Here is a 23,798-nt window from a genome sequence, read left to right as displayed (position 1 = left end):
TTTGCTGAAAACACTGTGATCTTTTTTTATTAGCCACAGAAGCTTAATTTAATACTTCTCATTAATAAAAAACAAGACAAATTCAGTAAATTGCCCAAAGATGCCCAAACCTTTTCCGAAAACTACCTATATTTTAACCACATTTTAGCATTATTTTGTAATAATAAAGACAAAATTAATTAATAGTTCAATATAAATAAATAAAAGCTAATTTCGTTGAGTGTTTACACCTACGGCGGTGAAGGGGGCTGGGAGGGGGGGCGTATCTATCATAGCTAGCGTCCCTTTTACCAAAACAAACGACACGCTCCTGCTACCCAACGGTCTTAATCGATCGTCGATCGTGTGAATGAAGGGCAATCTGGGGATCTGTTGTCGATTAGGTTGGCCTTAGAGGAGCGAATCCGTTTTTTCCTCTCGTACGACTCTTCCTTGAGGTGCTGTCATTTCTCTGAAGACAGAAATGGTTCAAAACAGCACGGAATCCATCGGCTGGTGTTTTACAGACGTGCTGCAAGGGATGTGACGAACTTTCGTCAAAAACCCTGGGGAAAAATAATACGCGAAACGAAGACGCTGAACGGTGAGACCGGGCTCACGCCCATCTGGGAGCCGTTTCTTTGTAGCGTTACTTTGGTTGCTGGGAGTCTGATACAGATGGGGGGTGCGTTGCTTTTTATGAAGGGGCTCAGCGAGACACCATATCACCTGTTTTATCATTCACGCGCGCTTGTTCCCTGCGTTTTCTAGCTGCTGTCTGCTTTCGCCCCCACATCAACAAAGCAGATGCGGTTCAGGTCTTGGTTGTTGGGAGCAGTGAGACAGAGCGACACAGCCATCAGTAAGTCAGAGTCTGTACTGTGGGATAGACTGTGTTCTTTATCGGCACTCCCATCCGTAACTTAGCCTCTGCAGCCTGTGTCTTATGTTCAGTGTTCAGCATCAGTGTCCCCATCCGGAACGTCTCCGCTGCTTCCACTGGAGCGCCATTGCACACCTGACCGCTCCAGCGGACACAGCGAGAACGTCCGGATTTCACACTGCAAGTTACAAGTATTAAGGCAGAAAGGATTGCTGGAAATCTCAAAAGGATGACCACTGGGTCAAAAAGAGATTAGAGAGCTATGTATAAAGACCACCATACCTGCCTAACAGTGCTGTAGATGAATGCCACTCTGAGAGTTCTTATGTAAGTATGTTCTCCATTATGTATGTTGCCTATGCAGGCAGAGGTTCATGGACTGTAGAGATGGTACTATGCCACAGATTCGCTTATCAATATTGGTGCTAATATTGAAACCTCGAGTATCGGCTGATGAGCTGCTGATCAAAATGGCCAAGCTTTTTAATTTAATCACTTCACTTAAAATGAGCATCTGAAAGTAAACCATCATGTTTAAACTACACAAACACTCTGTGTGAGACACACTGCTAACATCATCACATCACACAGTGCGAGCGTGTGCTGCTGCAGGCCAGGATCGGATCCCCTCTGCTGTTATTTCTGAGCATATTGTGGATGTCATCTGCATTTACAGATTACTGAATGACTGCATGATTCATTTCATGAAAAGTGAAATTAGTGAAATAAATTTTTGTACACAGGTTTGGTTATTGTTTTTCATGTTCATTTGTTCAGTCCAGCGTATCAACGTGTTCTGTGTGTCTTGAAATTGTCTTCTCGTGGATCGTGATGTTAAATCTTTACTCACCCACCCCTGGTAATTATAGCGAGTTACCATCTATTTTGTTTGTATGTTTGTTTGTTTGTTTTTTGCTCATGGCTAACCTGAAAGTGTACGCCAGACTCACAGGAACTGTTGTGTTTTGGCACACAAAACGAGTGTTGGCATGGCTTCCTGATGCAGGCCTTGATTCTCTCAGTCTATGACCTACGCCTCACTTCTCTTTATTAGTTTGTAGTCCCAATGAGGTACGTAGTGATTTCCTCATGATCTGAAAATAGTAGTTTGTTAGTGTTTGGTTGATTTATTTAAGGAAAATGGCATAAAATAGATTTTTCAGTGAATCATTCTTTTTCATTTGTTTCCTGCTAATTGCAGTATTTATTCAGGTGGAAACATTGAGGATATACGGGTAAAAAGGTTATCAAAATGTATGTATACTGGACACAATGTTTTTCCCCAATATAGATAGTAAAGCAACATTATATAAATATTTTGATGCTTAAATGAATTATTATGATAGAAAACTCCCTGCATATGTTTTTTTAACTTATTGAATTTGTGGTTCTTAAAAGCACCATGTTAAAAAAGCTCCTTTTTGGTACTGTGTAGAAGCTTTTTTGCTTAGAGTGTAGGTAAACAGGTAAAGTTTTAAATTGGGTTCCCCAGTGGCACAGCTGTTCAGACTGTGTAAGGCCCTATTTCCGGGTGGCACGCGTAACTGTTCATCCCAGTAATTCTGGTATAATCCAAGGGGACTCCTGCTTGAGACCCTCACAAGATTAGTTCTCAAACCCACCTGATTTAACACAGTAATTAACTGATGTATTGAAATCATTAAGTGCAAGGGTCCCCAGGGACTGAGACGCACTGATTTATCCAGTCTGGCGAGAATCATTTCCTGTCTGAGACAACGGAAATTACTCCAGAACGATCTATTTCTCGAAAAACTGGTTAGAGCTTGAAGTATAGTGAGTTATCTGTTATATCTGTTGCAGCTTTAGATAGATTATAGCACCTTACAACTGTGTTGGTTGCATATGTATTCTATTAGCACCTTTATCCTTTATTCTTCTGTTATTACAAATAACACTGACTGATTCTGACTGACTGATTTTAGGGGGCCAAAAATCTGATCTGACTGATTTTAGGGGGCCAAGAATTAGGATATCTAATCATATCAATCCATATCATTTTAAATAGTTTTAGGAAAATATTTGACAGGTGTTAATTGTCACAGTTCTTAAATTTGAGTAAACCTTTTAGATTTTTCTTAGTTTTCTGTCAATTTATATCTTTTTGCTAGGTCTCTTCTCCATCACGACACTGCCAGTACTCTGAGGGTGAAGGCAGCTGAATCCTCTTGCAGGAGAACACTAACTGCCAATTCTTTTACATAAGCTTACAGATGCTAGCCCTGGCTAGTATAACAATGAATAATGGGGGAGAGGGAGAGAGGGAGAGAAGGAGAGAGAGAGTGAGGATAAATATACTCTCTTAGACTTCCTGCTTTGGGTGGCTGTGGCATCACTGGGATGAAACTCCCATTCTCCTGATAGTAGACGCAGGTAGTGTGTGTCCGCTCTGGTCACTGTCTGTAAGGAGTTTGGTGTGATGTTTCTTCCCATGTCTGTGTGGGTTTTTACTGGGCAGATGAATTGGCCATGCTAAATTGTCGCTTAGATGTAAGTGTTTGAATGAACGGTACCCTACAATGGACTAGTGGCCAGCTAGATTCTGAGTAGGCTCTGGACCCTCTGTGACCCTGTCCAGGAAGATGGACAGATGGAACCTTTGGATGGAACCTTTATTTGCAGTACTAGGGGCAAAGTTCTTTGCAGTCTTTGTTTTGGTGTCACATTGTTCTCATGATAAAGGTTAGCATAGCATCATTGTATGTAATTATTAGCAAGATGATGGCTGAAGATAAATGACTGAAGTTCAAAGTCTGTGAGACCAAAAAACGGCTAGCAGATCCTTCCTTCTCAGTTCTCCTTATATTATCTCCTTATTACCAGCTGTGGCAGTGATAGCATTACTCCTCGCACTCGGCTGTCCTCAGATGCAAGTATTCAACCGAACAGTTCTGCTTTAGTCTCTCTCTATCGCTGAAATCGTCAGAAACAGCAAAAGGCTGTGGCTTTAAAAATTGCCTTGGGGAAATTATTTCTGGAATATTGTGATATTTAGTGACCAACATGCAATCTGATGTTTTTGGACACTTTTGTCTGCCTGCATGTGTGCCTGTGTGTGAGAGATCCCCTGCTCGCCCCTCCTCCCTGCTCTGCTCTTGAGTAAACAGAGCAGGCTGCTGAAGGCGATGTGTGTGGATTTTAGCTGTTTTTCCAGCAAAGGTTGACTTTCAGCTTTATTTCAACAGGGGTATGAATCATTTTGCGTGAATCGTTTAGTTAATCAGTTAATCAGTCTTCTTGTCTTCAGTAAGTGAAAAGCATGCTCATTTGGATTGAGGTCAGGTGACTGACATGGCCATTTAAGAATACTCTTTTCTTTGAAAAGCTCTTGGGTTGCTTTTTGGGTTTACTGAATCTGAGCAAAGTAAAGCTCTGTACACTTCAGAATTCATAATTCCTGCTACATCTATCAGTAGACATCAGCACATCATCCATAAACACCAGTGACCCAGTTCCATTGGCAGCAATATATGCCCATGCAATCACAGTGCCTCCATTATTTTTGACAGATAATGTGTTGTTGCTTTGGATCATAAACATTTTCTTTCCTTCGCCATACTTATTTTAATCTGTTCACTTGTGCAAAGAATCTTGTACCATAACTAGTTAGGCTTTTTAGATGTTTTCTATAAGTCTAATCTGGCCTTACTGTTCTTGAGTGTTTATGTGAGGCATCTCTTGATTGTAGATTTGGTGCTCCTACTTCCTTGAGAATGTTCTTAACTTGACCAAAAAAGAAAATTGTGTCCTTGTCCAAATACCAGATAAATGCCCCCCCCCCTCCAAAAAAAACAAGCTAGAGGATCAGTACATTCTATCTGTACATCTAATCCATTAATTGCAGTAGCTGAGTGGTGCACAGCACTACACGGTTGCACATGGAACCTGCAAACACATTGCACTCATTAAAGTTGCATGATCCCCTGTGTGTTGAATGAAAACTACTCTCACACCCATCGAAGTGACAGGAGGAAGACAGAACTTGCCACCTTGGGCCACTCAGCAGGCAGCCAACTATGACCTCTATTGTATAACAAGTGCAGGCAAACAAGTCAAGCTTATATATCATGGATTGCTGTGCGTCAGTACATGGCTAGTCTCCTACTCAGAAGCTCCACCCACAGAGGTACATCTACAGTGGAGGAAATAAGTATTTGATCCCCCACTGATTTTGAAAGTTTGTACTCTGACAAATAATGAAACAGTCTATGATTTTTATGGTAGCTTCATTTTAACAGTGAGAGATGGAATATCAAAGAAAATCTAGAAAATGAAATAATATTTAAATAAAAATAATTTGCATTTCATTGAGGGAACTAAGTATTTGATCCCCTAAAAACCATGACTAATGTTGGCTCTCACAGACCACTGACACACCCAAATCTCAGTGAACTCGTTACCTGCATGAGAGACACCTGTCCCAAATTGTACCTGTGTAAAAGGCCATCTGCCAAGAGACTCAGTGACACTCCAACATCTCCACCATGGGCAAGACTAAAGAGCTGTCTAAAGATGTCAGGGACAATTGTTGACCTACACAAGGCTGGAATGGGCTACAAAGCCATAAGTAAGAAGCTGGATGAGAAGGTGACAACTGTTGGTGCAATTATTCGGAAGAGGAAAAAGTACAACACTACTGTCAATCGACCTAGGCCTGGAGCTCCATGCAAGATATCACCTCGTGGAGTCTCACTGATCATGAGAGGTTACAAATCAGCCAAGACCTACACGGGAGAAGCTGGTTAATGATCTCAAGGCAGCTGGGACCACAGTCTTCAAAAAAAACATTGGTAATACACTGAGACGTAATGGTTTAAAAACCTGCAGTGCACGCAAGGTTCCTCTGCTCAAGAAGGCTCATGTCCAGGCCCGCCTCAAGTTCGCCAATGAACATATTAATGACTCTGAGAGAGATTGGGAGAAGGTGCTGTGGTCAGCTGAGACCAAAATTGAGCTCTTTGGCCTCAACTCAACTCGACGTGTTTGGAGGAAGAAAAATACAGAATATGACCCTAAGAACACCACCGTCAAGCATGGTGGTGGAAGTATTATGTTTTGGGGGTGTTTTTCTTTTAAGGGCACAGGCCAACTTCACCGCATCGACAGGAAGATGAACGGGGCCATGTATTGCAAAATCCTGGGTGACAACCTCCTTGCCAGGGCACTGAAAATGGATCGTGGATGGGTCTTCCAGCACGACAATGACCCAAAACATACAGCCAAGGAAACAAAGGAGTGGCTCCATAAGAAGCATATCAAGGTCATGGAATGGCCTGGCCAGTCTCCTGACCTCAATCCCATAGAAAATCTATGGAGAGAGCTGAAGCTTCGCGTTTCCAAATGCATGCCTAAAAACCTTAAAGATTTGGAGATGATCTGCAGAGAGGAGTGGGCCAAAATTACTCCTGAAGTGTGTGCAAACATCTGACTGCTGTGCTTGCCAACAAAGGTTTTGCCACCAAGTATTAAATTATGTTTTACTAGGGGGTCAAATACTTATTTCCTTCAATGAAATTCAAGTTATATTTTATTTCTCATTTCATGTAATTTTCTTACTTTTAAGTTTTCTTTTGATATTCTATGTGTCACTGTTAAAATAAAGCTGGCATAAAATGAAACGTTTCAATAATTTTTATGTATTAAAACTTTTAAAGTCAGTGGGGGGTCAAATACTTATTTCCTCCACTGTATAAGCATGACTTTAGTTTGAAATAGTGTATTTTTGTGATTATTGAGTGCTGTGATAAACCGGAGGTGGAACTGTGTTTTCAGGCTCTTCAGCCACAAAAAATAAAATCACTTGTCATCATCCAATGCTTATAGAACCAATAGTCAGAAATAGTCTGATCTCAAATTCACTCTGTATCTATACAGTTGCCATCTGAAGTTTACATACACTCATCCTGGACACGAATAAGTGTATGGACATGGCAGCATAGGGCTTTTTTGGTGGTTACGTCTCTGCTAGTCCAAAGCAAATAAGCATGTGCAGTTTGATTCAGTTTGATGTAAGTGTTGGCTTGTTAAAAAATAAAGCCAAAATGAAAGCTAGTAACACTACTGGTGCCTGTAATATACATCTGTATATTGGAGTCTGCAAATGGTTGTGGATTTGCATGTAACTTTTATTTTGCTCTTTCATAGGTTCTCGGGAACCATGAGGCATGACGTGCCCCTGTGGCCCAATGCGGACACAGTTGCAGGGGGAGATTGAATGCTGCTGAAGTCTCAAGGTGAGTGTCTTTGCTAGGAATCTGAACTTATATTGATCTGGAGCCTGGCTGACCTCGCATGGGCTAAACTGATCAGCTGATTTATGACCCTAGGCTTGTTCATCCCTGCTCCTCCTGCTGTCTTGCCGTGTTATGCTAATGGTATGTCACTGCACTGTAAGGGTCAGACAGAAAAACTACATAGGGTGGTCATTATTTAAACAAGTAGATTGACATGCAACTGCAAGTTATTTTGAATCAGTTTTAAATCACTCTTATTTTCTTAGGGTATGTTGTCCAACATTTACCCAGTCCAGACATAGGCCATCATCATTGGCCTAAATGTTGAAGCAGGAGGTTAAGAAACACTACATTTCTTGTTTTTATTGTTTTCTTGTACTCTTTCTTTATTGTAAAAGCACTAGGGATTCCTGTGCCAGGAAAGGGGTGTATGTAGTAAACATGCAACAGAAATACATATCAGGATAGTGCTCAAATTGACTGGCTCAGCATTAATCACTTTCATGCATGCACTTTTACCTGATAATTTAGCATTAATTAAATGGAGATGAAATCCTTGGATGTGTGTATTGCATCCAGCAAGATGTAATGTTTCTATGACTTGTCTATTATATATTTGCTTTTTTCTCTCGAGTTTCTTGAGTGAAATCAGGAGTGTGTTTTTGTGTGTGATTCTGAAGAAAAATAGAAAACTTTACCCTTCTTTTCTGAATGGTCATTTCTGAGCCAAAAAAACTCCAATGCAGAACAACAAGAAAAGCGACATAAGTGTGTTGCGTTTTTGGTAGAGCTTGATTGTACAGCCTTCAATTTTCCTCAGAGGAAACACTCACAGGAGTGTATTTTTTACGTGATTCAGTATTGAAAGATGTTGGCCGGTCATGCTGTTTTCTGGGACTTCCATGGGAAGTATGAACATGTGCTCATCTCAGTAAAATACATTTTGACAGCTGCAGATGAACAAAGCAAATCCTGAATATTGAGGATCATAGTACTGTCCCAGGGTTGAGAGAGGTGCAGTTGTTTCAGCAGCTGACAAGTAAAGGTGCAAGTATTTGTCACTTTACTGAGTATAGTGAAATGTGCCCTCCGCATTTGACTCATCCGTGGTAGTGAACATGCACAAACACTCACTAGTGAACTAGGAGCAGTGAGGACATACACACAGAGCAGTGGGCAGTAAACTCCAGTGCCCGGGGAGCAGAGAGGGTGAAGGGCCTTGCTCAAGGGCCCAACAGTGGCAGCTTGCCAAGCTCGGGTTTCGAACCCACAACCCTGTCATCAATAGCCTGGAGCTCTAACCTCTGAGCCCACTGCTGAGCCACTGAACCACACCACTGTGGGCAATATGAAAATATTTTATCGGAATTGTGACATTTTGTTATCATGACACAAGTGAGCATATCAGTGCTTAAAGAACACTGACCAACAGCACATTTCAGTACAGAGAGTGTAATTAGAGGTGGTTAATTAGACAGAGTGCAGCAGATTTTGTTTACAAGTCACTATACACAATATAGGTGAGTATGTAAATTGCGTTTTTTAAAGAATCCAAGTCTCTATTGGTGCATTTGGTCTGCATATCAAAATATTGTGATAAATAAATATTGCGAAATTGTGTTTTATTACCTCTTTTCTATGTGTGTTATTGTGTGGGTAGCTTCCATCTAGTATATATTTTTATGCTAGAATGGGCACAATTATTATGTTTGTATACATTGTTGTAAATTTGTTTATCAAGCTAAATGCTAGCGTTCAGTTTTCAACTCTGCACGCTGTGACTACAATGAGCCTTTCACAATAAAATAACACCATAATAATGAAGATAATTAATGATTAATAATGAATCATTAAGTCATAATGATGAATTTTGTCAGAAGCTGTTAGTAGTAAGTAAATTATAAATTGTTTGTCGATGGGTGTACCACTTTATTTGTTTTTTTTGTAGACTGGCCAGACCCTACATATTGTGCAAAAACAATGGCCTACATGTCCCATCAGATAGCCACTTCCTGTCAAACAAAACCTACCAGACTCTCTTCTCACAGTTAGAGGTCTGGCTTGCGAGACTGCTATGTGGTCAAGTGTGCGTAAGCTAGATGCCACAGAACAGATCCAACTGTCGAACTGTAGTTCAGTCTCTTTGGCTACGTTCACATTACAAGCTTCATTAATCAATTTTTTGCTATCTTGGCGGTTCACGTTCATAAATGAACCAGTCCAGCCCTGAAACAGCATGCATGCACATGTTGATACGCTAATCTATTGATGTACATAGCCTCCATCACCAACAAGATATAACATTCCTTGCATCCATTGTTGTTTTGCTGCACTGCCAATGCGCATGCATACAAGCAAAAAGGATCATGAAATCCGATCTAACCGTTCAGTCATGTGGTATGCCCCAGATTTGGATAAGTATCCAATCTAGGGCCACATATGAAAGACCCTGTTTACACCTGGTGACTTAATGTGACTAGTATTTGTATTGTATCTTGATAAGATTTTAGCTACATGCATTTACACTAGGGATTCAAATGCGTCTTTCGTTAGTCAGACTGATATCAGATTGCTGTGTGGGACGGAATATGCAAATTAGCTTGTTACGCAGCAACCAGTTGTTTACCCATTCAGTCTCTGCTGAAGATGGTTGCTGTCCATCATTACCTTCCTTACAGACACGGCTCACGTGTTCAGCGACGCACTGCGTGGGGCGGATTTTTGGTTGAATAGAAAGAATTCTATGGGGTACTGAGGGATCTATGACTAGTGAACAATAGTGGAACCCTTTTTAGCACTATATAATGCCAAAATTAGCCGTTAGGGCTAATTTTCAGTACTTTTCTGTTGATTAATGAGCACTGTGGCTGTCAAAAAATCAATGAAATATAGAATCATTTGCAAACGGCTTTCCCACATGGAACAATTTAAGCATTCAAAGAGTTGTCAAGTCCTGATGATTTACTGCTTGTCAGTTTCCAAAGAAATCACAACTCTACTATTGATTGGGGAACGTCAGACTGACTTTGTTTTACAACACGTGTTCACAGCGTGATTTTGATTTTTAACAGCTGATCGTTCCCTCCGGGTTAAGCTCTCAAGAAACATCCTCACTTGGTTTCTTGCATCCTGTACTATTGTTTATATATACTCTAGAAAAAAAATGTGGAACCAGGTGCCCATGCGGAACATGCAAATGGAATTTGTTTGTCTAACAGGCTGCATTGTGGTTTCTTGCTGTTCCTGTGGGCCTGTGTGTGTGTGTGTATGTGTGTGTGTGTGTGTGTGTAGGACCACAGGTGTGCTTTCTCTCAGCAGAACAAACTTAGTGAAAAGCTCATAGCCATGCTACCAACAACCCTCTTTCTCTTTCTCTCTCTCTCTCTCTCTCTCTCTCTCTCTCTCTCTCTCTCTCTCTATCTATCTATCTGTGTCCCTCTCTCTCTTGCTCTCCACCTCTTCCCCTCTATTGTGTTTTGATGATCAGATTATGTTCCAATCCATTTTACACATGTTCAGATCTCACAGGCACATAGATTTGTCTGGTCAGCTTTCTGGTTCATTTTAGGTTTGCCCTGCTGAGCTATAAGGCATGTCATCATTTCCCCCACCTTGTTAGGCACCTGTTGTATTAACTCTCTGTTAGAAATGATGTTGATAAAGTTAACATTTCAATGGAAACGTCATCAGCATCCTTGGCACTTACTGTGGTACTGCATCAGACTAGTAGGGATGTAGCTGAACTGACAATATAAGGGATGCTGATCCTAGTAATGGTGCCTTGTATGAGCATATCAGCAAGTGTAGAATAAGTACTAGCTTCAGTCTGAATCACTCTTGTTATAACAGCATTATATTCTCCCAAAGGTGTCAAAAGTATTCACATTCATTACTCAGGTAGAAGTGTAGATACTAGGGTTTGACAAGACTTCTATAGATGTTGAAGTATCAACTTAAGCTTTTTACTTAAGTGAAAGTGTAAAAGTACTGGTTTCACAACTACGTAAAGTCTGAAAGTAAAAGTAATGTAAGGAAACAAAGGCCAAAAGCTTAGGCCACGCCACAGGGGCCTATAGTGCACTACACCGCTTCCCCCAAAATAACATTTTTCCAAAAGTCCTAATGACTATAATGTTATATTAAAATGTTGATGTTGAAATTTGTTGGGATGCACTAGCCTACCTGTTTTAGCTGCATATCTGCCCATTGAAAATGAATGCATTTTAGTAATATCAGATTATCAAAGGAGCATCTATGTTTACTACTGAGCATTAACGTGTTTCATGGAGCGGAAAATATGATGAGTAGTTGCCAATAAGTATTGTAATGCTGCAAAAAGTCAAACTTCAGAGGCATGTTATCAATAACCTTTACTGGAATGTAAATGTGGAGCTTAGTTGGGACATTTCACTCGAGTTCTCTTGAGTCTCGGACATCTTCATACTAGGCTACATAAATACGCTATGTCACACTTTCTGGATAGCGCAAGTTCTCTGAATAGGTTTTTTTTTTTTGGAGCGATGACAAGCCGGAATAAAAACAAACGGAAATGAAATAGAAGTAACAAGGCTATTTTTAAAATGTAAGGAGTAGAAAGTACAGATAATATGAGTGAAAATGTAAGTAGTAAAAGTAAAAAGTCGACTGAAAAATTATTACTCCAGTAAAGTATAGATAACCAAAATATCTACTTAAGTAAGATAACAAAGTATTTATACTTCGTTACTTGACACCTCTGTATTCTCCCATAGTGGTTCTCTGGTTTTAGGTATTTGTATTTTTTGAGGTATTGTTTAAAAAGTGCAATGTTGAACTGTTGCAGAACATTCTGTAGCTAGACAACATGCTTAGACCGATAGGGACAGGGACCACACACTAGTGGAAAACGCACTAAAACAAAAAAAATGCTTTCTTGCATGCAACTTAGAGTTGCGCTTGGTGCATTTTCTGAAACTGCCAAATCCAATTTGCCAGACACCACTACTGTTTGCCATTTACATAGTTACGTGTTGTCTAGCAAATGACTTTATGTGCAGTACCCTTTCGTATGTGAAACCTCCACCTTTGTAGCATTAGAAGTTCCTTGTATTTTCAGTGCACAGTTTTTGACTATGTATATATGTATAAGCCCCAACCTACATTCTTGGGGAGTTGGGTGTCACTGCTGGTTAAGAATTATTGTCCTAGTTTATACAGCACATTCTGAATAATTGAGTTAATTCAAGCCATATTTCAAATGCACATAATCTCTTAATAATGCTAATGTTAATGGAATTAGGTTACCAGTGATGCTTGTCAAGCAATATGATACTGACTGATACTGAGCAGTTCCTTTTTTTCAACTTTTCTTCTGCAACTCGGAGCACACTGATTCCTGAAACAGATTCCAACTCTCTAATGGCTAGGGTGAATGTGATCATCACTATGGTGGAACTGGTACAGTGCTTGGATCTCCCAGTCCTGTGCTATGATTGCTTCTCTTTTGCAGCAGTTATAGAACACCTGATCTGGGTCATCATACTGTAAAAAATTGAGTGGTTTACCAGTATGTGGTCCAAGGTAGGCGATCTTCTCTAGTACAGGAAGATCTAGTAATGAGCCTTGATGTCAGAAAGTCCACCTGGAAGAGTGAATTGGCCTTGTGTCCATGAATAAAGGTGACCGGTGCTGATTCTAACTGGATGTAGTAGCTTAATCTCTTTCTTTTCATTCCAGCTTTCCAGTTGTATGTTTCTGTCTAGTGTCTTCTGCCCCCCATGTTCATTCAGGGTAATGGGGTGAGTACATTGATCTAGTAAAGAAAGTGTGGTTAGCTGATCTCCACACTGGAAGACAGCTAGGTGCTTGTATGGTCTGCTTTGTAGCTTCTATTATCTTTATTTCTTTCGTTTCGACCGTTCTTTTTAAGTTCTCATACAGTCTTTTAAAAACACACATGGAAAATTCTACAGTCTTTGATGACTAGCTAATGATAGATTATATTATTTTTCCTAAGTGGTTACATTATTACTGTGTCTAATGTAACAACATAGGCAATCATTAGTGGATTAAATTGATTTAATCTAATGTCCTGTTAAAAATTGGCATTAACATCTGATCAACATGAATCATGATCCAGTCAAGACACAGAGCCAGATTCATAAAACTCCATGGTAACAGCACTTCACACTCTATAGTAAACATGCACTATATTGAAGCCTTATTCATAAAGTCATCAGACCAGTTATCAGCCTGATATGAACCTGCTATGTCAAACATCTCCGCATTAGATCCACAGATTCTAAGAAAAGTAGCAGTACTCTTCAGTGTAATACAACAAGAAATGTACAATGGAGAAATGTGATTAAAATATTCAGTAGCATTCAGTACAGTATCAGCATGGCACACTATATAGACAAAAAGTGTGGGACAGCTGTTCATTCATTGTTTCTTCTGTAATCAACGGTATTTAAAAAAGAGTGTAACTGTAACTGTATTTACTGTCCAGGGAAGGCTTACTACTAGATTTTGGAGCATTGATGTGAGGATTTGACAGCATTTAGTGACAAGAGCGTGTGATCATCCAACTCCACAATGTTGGATGATTATCACTAGACCTCATCCCAGAAGCATTGAATGGAGTACCATTGTCCCAGAGAACACAGTTCCACTGCTCCACAGCTCAGTGCAGCTAGTCCATGCCTAGCATTAGACATGGAGCCAATAGGTTCATGTTTATCTGCTCCAGAGACTCCATGGACTGGACAAGCTGTGTGTGCATTTGCACATCTGTGCCAACAATGGGTGCAACCTAAAATTTAACCAGGAGCATAGATGTGAAAATGTTTGAGGATAAAAAGCAAAATATTAGACATCAAAAAATGAGTCTGCACTTGTTGCACATAGTCAAAGATTATTAATGAATCTTATCTATTATTTTACTTTGTATTTTTGTGTTTCATAAAAAAGAATATGAGGAAAAGCAGTTCAGTGTTTTTGGGGGTTAAACTGACAAGCCATTTTATTCAGTGCAGAGCATGCTAAAAAGATTTCTAATATACTTGCAGAGTAAATGCAGTTGTTTCTTACTGAAGTTTGCCGCTTGCAAAGTAGGCCAGCGAGACAACAGCAGCCATGTCACCCTCGAACGATCGTCTCTGTTCAGCCGTTATATTTGACAACTCCTCTTTTCTCACTCCCCTTTTCCCTCCTTCCTCTTGCCACACACAGTTTATTTCAAGCACCTTCAAGCTTCTTCTCCACTGTCTCTCTTTCCTAAGAGCTTTACAGTTTATGCAAAGCCTTGCTCAAGCAGGCTTTATTCCTCCTACTTTCCTGAGATGCAATAATCCCTATGTTATTCTTCTTCTTTTCCTTCAATAGGTATATGTGTGTCTTAAATGACATTACTGTAGATACCCTATCTTACATTCTCAGCTGACACTCATCACTCTCCGTTGGGATTTATTGGTTTATTTAGATCCCCATTCACTACTAGCTATTCTTGTGCTATTCTTCAGTTACAGAAATCATACTATAACAAAAATGTTAATAAATCAATGAAAAGTAAAATACAGAGAAAACTGCTTATAGTTTTAATTGTTACGAATGCTACGCAGTGCTTTGAAATATTAACAGTTCCATGTTAATATACAGTTCCATGTCCATATTTTATTAATCTTTCAATTTTATCTTTTTTTCTTTCTCCTTAAACACAAATTCAAACTGTTTAGGTTAGAACCCAGTGTTCTTAGAAAACTGTAAGTTGGCAAAATAGAAGGCAAATCTGAGAGTTCTTGCAAATAAGGAGAGAAAAACAATAATTGATGGTGGGTGTTGGTATGAAGTACATGCGGATGTTGGCATAATAAGTGTATTTCCATTTATCAGTGCAGTCATTGATGTTTTGATGGCCATCTGGTTGCAGATAGATGCTCTACTATCTATTCATCCATTTATCCATCTGTCAATCCATTCATTTATTCATCAGTTCAAGCCAGACCCTATCCAGACTTTTTCCTACTACCTTCCCTGCATTATGGAAAAGTAAGTAAGTAAGTTTTAGGGGTGTACTATATTTACTTTTTTATGTTGCAGTGTTATAGGGAATATTTAAATTCAACTGCATAACCCATATTACTGAAGAAGCCTGTTAACTAGGTCTTGTGTTGTGCTGGTCAGCTGTGCTAGACCTTGTTAAACAAAACTGCATTTTACCTATGGTATATTTAGAATATTTTCAGCCCATTTACTTCATATACATGCAATTTGTGATCACAAAGATAGATTCATCTGTAAGATCCTACTGGTAAGGTCTCTACCATTTCAAAAATACACAGAAAAGTGCTAGAAGTTCACCTTTGTGGAAATTAAATTCTATTATAAAACAAAAAAAAAAAGTAATATTGTCAACTTTTCATTGATGATTAACCATGAAAGAACATATACATAAGTAATTATGTAATTCACAGCCCTAAAAATTAGTATCAGCTAAATATGTTTGCAGTAAATGTCATAGCTATGACTGTAAAATGACTGCAACTTGCATTACACTTCATATATGGATTACAGTGTGATGTAAAATCTCTCAGCGCATGGCCTTGTGATGATGTGAAGTCACTTGTCCCTGTGGCCCAGACACTCCTTCACAGCAGTGTAAAGTCTTTTGACCCTGTGGCCCAGACAGACTCTTTTCCACAGCAATGTAAAATCTCTGACCCCATAGCCCAGACAGACTCCAGAATGATGTAAAGTCACTCAGCCCTGTGGCCTATACAAAAAGTTTCTTGACCCTTACATCTGGCAGTACAGACAAACTCCTCTTCAGTGATGTACAATCTCTCGGCTCATGGCCCAAACAGCTCCACAGTGATATAAAGTCTCTGAGCCAGTGGCACAGAAAAACTTATTTTTTGGTGTTTTAAAGGCTCTTGGCTCATGACCCAGACAAACTCTCCCTGTGTTGTAAAGTCTATCAGCTAGCAGCCCAGACAAACAGCTTCACAGTCAAATAAAGTCTCTCAGCCTGTGCATCAAACAAAATCCTCCTGTGCTTTGTAAAGTATTTCTGCCAGTGGTCTTGTGAAACCTCTCCAGCCCAGGCAAACTACCAAACTCATCTGCTACAGGACAAAATCTCTTGTCCAGTTCTCAGTCACCGCTGGAAAAAAAAATCAAAAGCATAATACAGATGGAGAACAAGCAAACAAAATCGACATAAAGAAGCAGCCAAAATGCTAACTGCATTTTCACACTGGAAATGATGACACAAACTCTTTCCATCACACAACAGCCTTACTTTTAAGTCTTGTACTTCTTTCGGTCACAAGTGTGATAAACTTGAAAAAGAGGAAGTGGTGTCTGAAGATTAGAGAAGCGGCATTGTGAAGATTCCAGTTTCATCCCCTGAACCCGAGAGGACGCGACTGATGTGCCCTCAGGACATCTAACCCCTAACTGCTCCCCGGGTGCCGCAGCTTGGACTGCCCACCACTCCAGTTTGTGTACTCACTGTCCTCCTAAGTGTGTGTACTCTCACTAGTATGTTTATGTGAATGTTCACTGCACTTATGGATTAAAATCAGAGGTTATATTCCCATGTGTGCTCGACAAATGGTAATTAAGTGTTTTTTCTTCTTTCTCTTTTAAAGAGTCTCCCCTTTTATTTATTTTTTTATAATGATTCCAATGCCCAAAGTGACTGAATGGTATGTTGAATGGGACAAGCATTGCCATGACCAGATGCACCAGTGTGTGGACACACAGTGTGGATTGTCTAGATGTGTAATTTCTCACATTCTGTGACAGCATGTGCAATTTCATTGACAGAGACAAATGATTTATGCAGTAATATTGAGTGACATTTGACAAAGACATAAAGGAAGGCCTACTCTTTGAAGAATGCTTTGGTGCACGCAAACAAGCAAACCCAGCAAAATCAGCGAAAACACTTGCATTACTGCATTGATGTCACCAAATAAGATGAGTCTGGCCTTTATAGTTGTTATTTTTTTAACCATCTGAATAGTTTTGTATGCAGTAGTGGCCTTTCTTTCATCTCTTCTATCACTTCAGTCTATTTTGCTTCTTGCACAGATGCATCTCCAAGTGCTTCCCCTAGTACTCTATTTTGAAAGGGTTTGATTTAAATGCTTTGATGCACATGCTGCTCTACACTGCTCAGAAGACTGTAATCATTGAAATTACCAATTGTCTATTGAACTAGAGGTAGCGTATAGCCTCCTAGCCAGAAAACCCACTTTTAAATCAGGTGTTTTACGTTAGTCACATAGTCTCTGCCCTTAGATATCATTGCAGCAGTGCCTCCCTCTGTTCCAACAACCTCTGCCTCAATATATAGGCAATTTTGTCTGATTGGTAATTAGATTCAGGAAGTCACCCATTATGTGGCCACAATAATACAGCCTAAAAATACCACCCCAAAAAGGGAGGAATTTGGAGAAATGTTAAGCAGAGCAAGTTTGTGTGCGCATGCAACGACTGGAAAGCTCATTGGGAATTTCCTGGAATAGCTCAGTGCTTCCTGGTCGAGGACATTGCCCTCTCTAACCCTACCTCCACGCCTCACGGCTCCCCAGACAGCTATTACATAGCCACGCAGCTGTGATACATGTTTAACCACCCACATCCTCCAGCACTATTACACTGCTGAGTATGACTTGGCCTTGCTCGTTGTTACCCCGTATGATAGGGTCTACAAGCTAATGTGAAAATAAAATAGGTCTATGTGATGTTCTGTCACAGTGCAGGTTATAGAGTGCTATAAAAGCATGAAGGCCTATTACCACTATTAATGCTGTGCTGCAACAATTACTGGTAGGTCTTTCTGTTTAAGAGAGAATTAGTCATGAATGATGTGTGTCTGAGTGTCAGAAATATTGAAGGCTGTGCAGATTAGTTGTAAGCTAGTCAGTGTCTGCTTTGGCTGAGTGACTGATTGATGTGTGAGAGAGGGAGAGGGATATCACTGGTGCCTGTGGGAGCTGTTTACCTGTTTCAGTGATTACCTGCGTCATCACTGTCCTCTCTCTCACTCTCATGAAACTTGATTTTGTTTTAATAATAACCTGCAGTGAGAAGCTGTGGGCAATATAAACTCAAATGTATATAGAAATGAAAAGTAAAATAAAAATTGTTTTATAGAAGAATAAGATTGTTTACAATTACGTATAATGACCTGGTTGCAGAATGGTATTACATGCTCGAAGTGAACTGATCAATATGCCAGTTATGTGAATTGTGTAGATGTATGTTTTTTTATGTGGAAAAGGAAGGAGGGTGAGGTCATTTATATATTTAGATAGTCCACAAATAGTTTTTTATTTTCATGAGTCAACAAGATTAAATGGGCTTCATCATTTTTGTCATCAGGAAATTTGAAGCAGGTACTCATTTATTTTGTTTTCCATATCACTGATTTAAAAAAAACATTTATTTTTAAGCAATATTTAAAAAAAATATTCTTGCTTATTGCTATGCATAATTATACACTTTAACTAGGTGTATATATCTAACTTCTACTAAACATAAATTGCCAAATCAGTGTTACTGTGAAGCTAGCAGTGAAGTTGAAAGGCTTCAGGGTGTGTGCTTGAGCTGAATAACATTGAAGGGCGGAGTTGTTAGAATGGTCTCTGTTTATAGAGATTGTTAACTGTTAAAGAGAAACGATACACAAATTGGCATTGGCAGGGTAAGCAGTATAAGTCAAATACTTACAAAATACTAGTTATTTTGAAATATATTTCAAAATGTCACCTGGGGGACAATGCTTCTGGATTCCTGCCAGCTTTTATTTTTATCATTGTTGTTGTAAATTCATTGCTTAGGCCACGAGATGTAAGGTAAGAGGCAAAGATTTTATTGCAGAGCTTTTGTCAGTCTGTGTGCCAAACCCCATTCTTAAGCTCTATTCGGATGGGATTAGTTTTGGTTTATGGACTGCGCACTCCAGCATCAGTAAAGATTCTACTTTCTGTAAAATGAGTCATAAAAATAACATCAGGTTATATAAATCTTGTGCGACTCGACATGCGGGTGAATATTTCATCATATCCTGTGGAAAAGACCTCAGTGGTCAATCAAAGGACTCCTCAGAGGCACAACCCTTTTGGCAGGTTTTGGCAGGTCATTGTGTAACAAAGCCTGGAGCCTACATACTTGTTATGTACATGAAGCTGCTAATTTTTAAATAAAATTTTATTATTACTAGAAGTGGTTATAAGATTTGTTATTGTCACTTTTTTGGATGTGACTGCAGTGTGTAAATCAAGTGGACACTCCCATTTCATTCATTTATGCAGAGATTTCTTATCCTGTGCGAATGTCATATATTTTACAGATGTCCTGCAGCAAAATTACATTACTTCACTTCCCTATCTACAACTAATCCTGTCTGAATAGGGCTTAAAAACAGGTGTAAAGAAACAGACTATATTGTCAGGTTTTACCTTTTTTTAGCAACACATAATCTTTCACGACATGCATTCAAAGAACCATGAATATGAACATAGCACTTAAATATGGGTGGTTCCCAACTGTCTGCTGGCTGAAGGAACGTCTGAACTCTAGGCCCTCAGGACAAGTTTGCATTTGTACTTTCTACTTTTTTATGTGTTTGCTCCTACAATGTATATGCACATTTTGCCACATACAGCACTATATGTCCAAAAGTATTCAGACGCCATTTTCATTTATGACCGTTACCCTAACTTGCACTTATTGCTGACACAGGCACAGGTGCGCACACAGGTTGTATAATCTCCATAGAAACATATTGACACTCTGAAGCCATCATGAAGTCACAATGCCTTTTGCCAAACATCAGCTAGAATGTACTGGGCTATGAAGCAGTGGAACTGCGTTCTTTGGAGTGGTGAAGCACCATCCAGTCAGAAACTCTGAGATGAGTTGGCGGTTGGCGTGTTGTGATCCAGAACTAATCATCCTAAAAGTAGTAAAATCCTCAGAGAAATATTTGAAGAACTAATATAAAAAGAAGACTAGAGGTCGTTACTGCATCAAAGGGGACAATCTACTTATTAATAACCCAGAATTTGGAGTAAATGTTAGATTAGCGTATGCTTCAACCTTTTGGACATATAAGACATAGCTGTGTTGTGATTTGCTACTTTGCTATCTTGTCCTCTACACCTGTATTCCTGTAGATGATCTTGCTTTCTGAGGAAAATGTATCTGTGACTCTCTCTCTTTCTCTCTCTCATTCCTTTGTATGACTGCTTGTTTTATCTCCTGTATCCCATTTATATTCTTCATATGAACTGAGATCTATTTTTTTGTATTGTATCTATTTTTCACATCTCACTCCACAGAGGTGGAGAATCCCCCTGCAGAGTATAGCTTCCTTGCTGTTTTTCCCCTACAGCACTCCATCTGCCTGCAGAATGATCCTGTGTGTGTGTGTGTGTGTGTGTGTGTGTGTGTGTGTGTGTGTGTGTGTGTGTGTGTGTGTGAGTGTGTGTGTGTGTGCTGCATTAGTGCCTACTGGCTGCTCTTGTGGTCTGCATCTACATAACCATGACTACCTCACACATCCATGCACAACACACACTCACTCACTGTGGATGCTGTGGGCCAATGCCACAGGCAATCTCAGATAAGGCATTTATGAGGTCCATTTCACATCCAGACCATTACTCCACAGCCAACGCAGTCTTTTTGATGATTTGCCCCACTATTAGTTCAGCTTGTACCACTGGAATAATCTCTGGGCATTTGTATATAAGGAGACTCTTTGGATATTTAGTCTTGATGCATTGTTAAGAAATGTATAACTCAATTGTTCTGGAACAGGAATGCAGTAGTATTCATGTATTATCTCCAAACTCTCAAAATTTTAATATAAATATCATGTATTGCCTAATTTCATTCCATCATTTTATACATATGGTGCAGCACAGACTATAGGGTTACAAGATTTTGGATGAGGATGAGGAAATAAGGTAAACTGAACTTACTCTAAATATTGTCTCAAAATAATCTAGATATCAACCTGCTTGTTAATGTTCCACTGCACTTATTAAAAAGGGGGGGGGGTGTAAAAAGAGCTCAGCTAGCTAAGTAAGAGGTGGCCAGTCTCCTCGACTATCTAGTTACTAAAAACAAGCAAAATTCACTGGACTGTGTTTGTGAACATCAGGATCATTACGAAACAGCTAGTCTACACATGGCATATGTGAAAGGAATGGGATTAACTAGTTTTTCATTTTGTTCTAGGGAATGTTATGTTTGTTGATGGAAGGCAAGATGCTAAAATGGGGGGAAAACAGAACTTTATGAAACACTGACATCACAATGCGTGCATATGGCTGAATCTCAAATTGCTAAATGTAAATACTTTTCTATTGCAAATATATAACAGTTTATTAATCCGTCATTTCGAGACTTGTATAGTACACTACACAGGGAGTAGTGTGTAATTTGGGATTAAATCCCTATGTTTTCTTTCTTATTCTTTTTTGTTTTTTGATGGAAATATTTCGATGGAAGTATTTTCAAAAATAGAGGGAGGGAAATCTCTATTTTAAAAAGTAATATCTGGACACCTCAATAGACACTAATTAATTACTACTAATTAGCAGGCAAATATGTCACTGCTTCTTCTAGAGACCCAATCAGAACCCTTCAAAATTCATTCTATTCCAACATCAGAACTACTTTTCCAGCATGTTAGGCTATTTGGACACAGGTGTCAGAGATAGTCACATGGTGATGTGGCCAGTCACAGGGCTGTCGTACTCTTGTTCTCAGTGCTCCCCCAGTGTGCTGAATGCTCAGCAGCTCATCCATTAATAAGAAGAATAAATTTGAGATCCCTCAAGTCAGACAAGCAGAAAGAAAGCTTGAGGCAGAGGGCATGTTATAAACATCATATGTAGCAAGCTGTTTTTTTAATGCTAATGTTAGACCATGCCTGTGCAGGGCATTTGTGTTGATCTGTTTAGATTGGAAGCCCCCTCTTGCTTTGTTTGTTTAGGGGCAGTTGACTGGCTGACTTGCTTACCCTGAAGCAGTGGTCTCCAACATACCTTCATAAAGAGCTACTTTCTTGTAGGTGTCAACTCCAAGCCAGCCAATCAAGACTTCTGAAGATCCAATGAGATCCAATGTCTGCGAGTAGGTAGCTCTTAAGGAGCATGGTTGGAGACCACTGTTATAATGTCTGCTGGCTGTCTGTGGGGAACCTAAAATTGTAGCATAATCCTGGACTGTTTATCTAGAAGGATTGGGATATGTGTTTGACCACCAGGAAAACACCAAGCATGTCTCAAATCTCTTGGATCTCACAGATCCCCTGAACTGCTGGAATGTAAACTATACAGGTCAGCTCAAGCAGGCACATGTACCTAGGTCTGCTAGAAGGATGTGAGAAGATATGCTTCTTATGGTTCTCATGCTTGCTTTCAGCTGTTTGGCAGCACACCCCATGTGGATAATGGGGCCCAATGGATAATGACTTTGAGGCTAGGTAGGAACAGTGTTCAGTATTTTAAAGAGGGGGGTTCAAACTTGAAAATGACACATGTTTTATGTGTATTGCTGTGCTTGTCTAACCCTTTTCAAATCTCTCATCGTGGCAGCTCAGGATTAAATGTACTAATGTAGCTATCATCCAGTACCTGGTTTAGGTATCGGTACTTTATTATCTTAACAAAGGGTGTGCATTAAGTGGGTGCGTTCCTCAAACTAGCACACAAGATATCTAGATACATGATACATGTTATTTTTCGAACTAAGGAATTTTTAAACGGTTATAAGTACATGCTGAGATGCCTGAACCTCATATCATTTCATTATTGATGATTATGGTGGAGAGCACTGTCAGTCTTAGGTGTTTAACTGGGCTGAGATCTGGTGACTACCAAAACCCTGTAGTTGTTGGAGGAGGGTTGAACTACTGTCCCATGAGAAAGTTTTCCTGTGATTACAAGGACATAATATGTTGTTTGATGAAGCTGGTTATATTCCACCAATGCCATAATCTTCTGGTTGATTTATAATGCTTTTTTACTGGTGGCTCTGCATACTCTCTGAAACTGCTAGCACTGGGGCTGAATGTAAATAGAACATTCATTAAACATTGTTTCAGTCTGTGGAATTACATTTTCTGTACTTAAATGAACTACTTAAATGCACATTTAACCATGTACAATTTACCCTTAAACGTACCAATCATCAGCTTTTCATTATTCCATTAGGGCTGTACAGCATATCGTTTCAGCATCGCAATGTGCACATGCACAATAGTCACATGCACAATAGTCACATCACAGGACATGCAATATCAGGTGCTGAAATCAAGCACGTCTTTCTGCACGTTTTTACTGCATGATACAAAAGAAAAAATTCCCCTTGTTCTCATTACCAGTGCCATATCTATGGGAGGCACATTATATATGCCCAGTTCCATCATTAATACCATAATGATATCTCATAAAACTGTAAAATCAATAAATATTGCAATATATATTGCAGATTTTACCCCAAAATTGTGCAGCTCTAGTATGCATAGTAACATTTTGCTATATCTATATCAATATCATATGCTATATGAAGGCATAGAAGGCTACATGTGACTACTGTGTATGTTCATCTTTGTTGTTTAAATGATAAATGCTGCACAGCTGTGTGAAGAAATGAGAAATAATGCAGGTATGTTTGTCTAA

At 39.4% G+C, this 23,798-nt stretch overlaps 1 protein-coding gene across 3 annotated transcripts in view; it reads left to right on the top strand.

Moving 5' to 3' along the window:
• Window positions 1–317: 317 nt before the first annotated feature.
• Window positions 318–23,798, top strand: part of tex2 (testis expressed 2) — a 41,332-nt gene continuing 17,851 nt past the window's right edge. The window contains exons 1-3 of one of the 3 annotated variants that reach the window (XM_072693094.1): window positions 319–583; window positions 751–841; window positions 7,025–7,113. The gene's annotated coding sequence lies outside the window, so the exon portion shown is untranslated. Of the gene's footprint in view, window positions 584–750; window positions 842–7,024; window positions 7,114–23,798 lie in introns of all 3 variants that reach the window. The other 2 variants (XM_072693095.1, XM_072693093.1) reach the window with 2 other exon arrangements.

The sequence above is a fragment of the Salminus brasiliensis genome, chromosome 12 (assembly GCF_030463535.1).
Source record: "Salminus brasiliensis chromosome 12, fSalBra1.hap2, whole genome shotgun sequence".
Taxonomy (NCBI): domain Eukaryota; kingdom Metazoa; phylum Chordata; class Actinopteri; order Characiformes; family Bryconidae; genus Salminus; species Salminus brasiliensis.
Note: the sequence above shows the minus strand (reverse complement) of the source record. Positions and strands in the feature narration are given on the sequence as shown.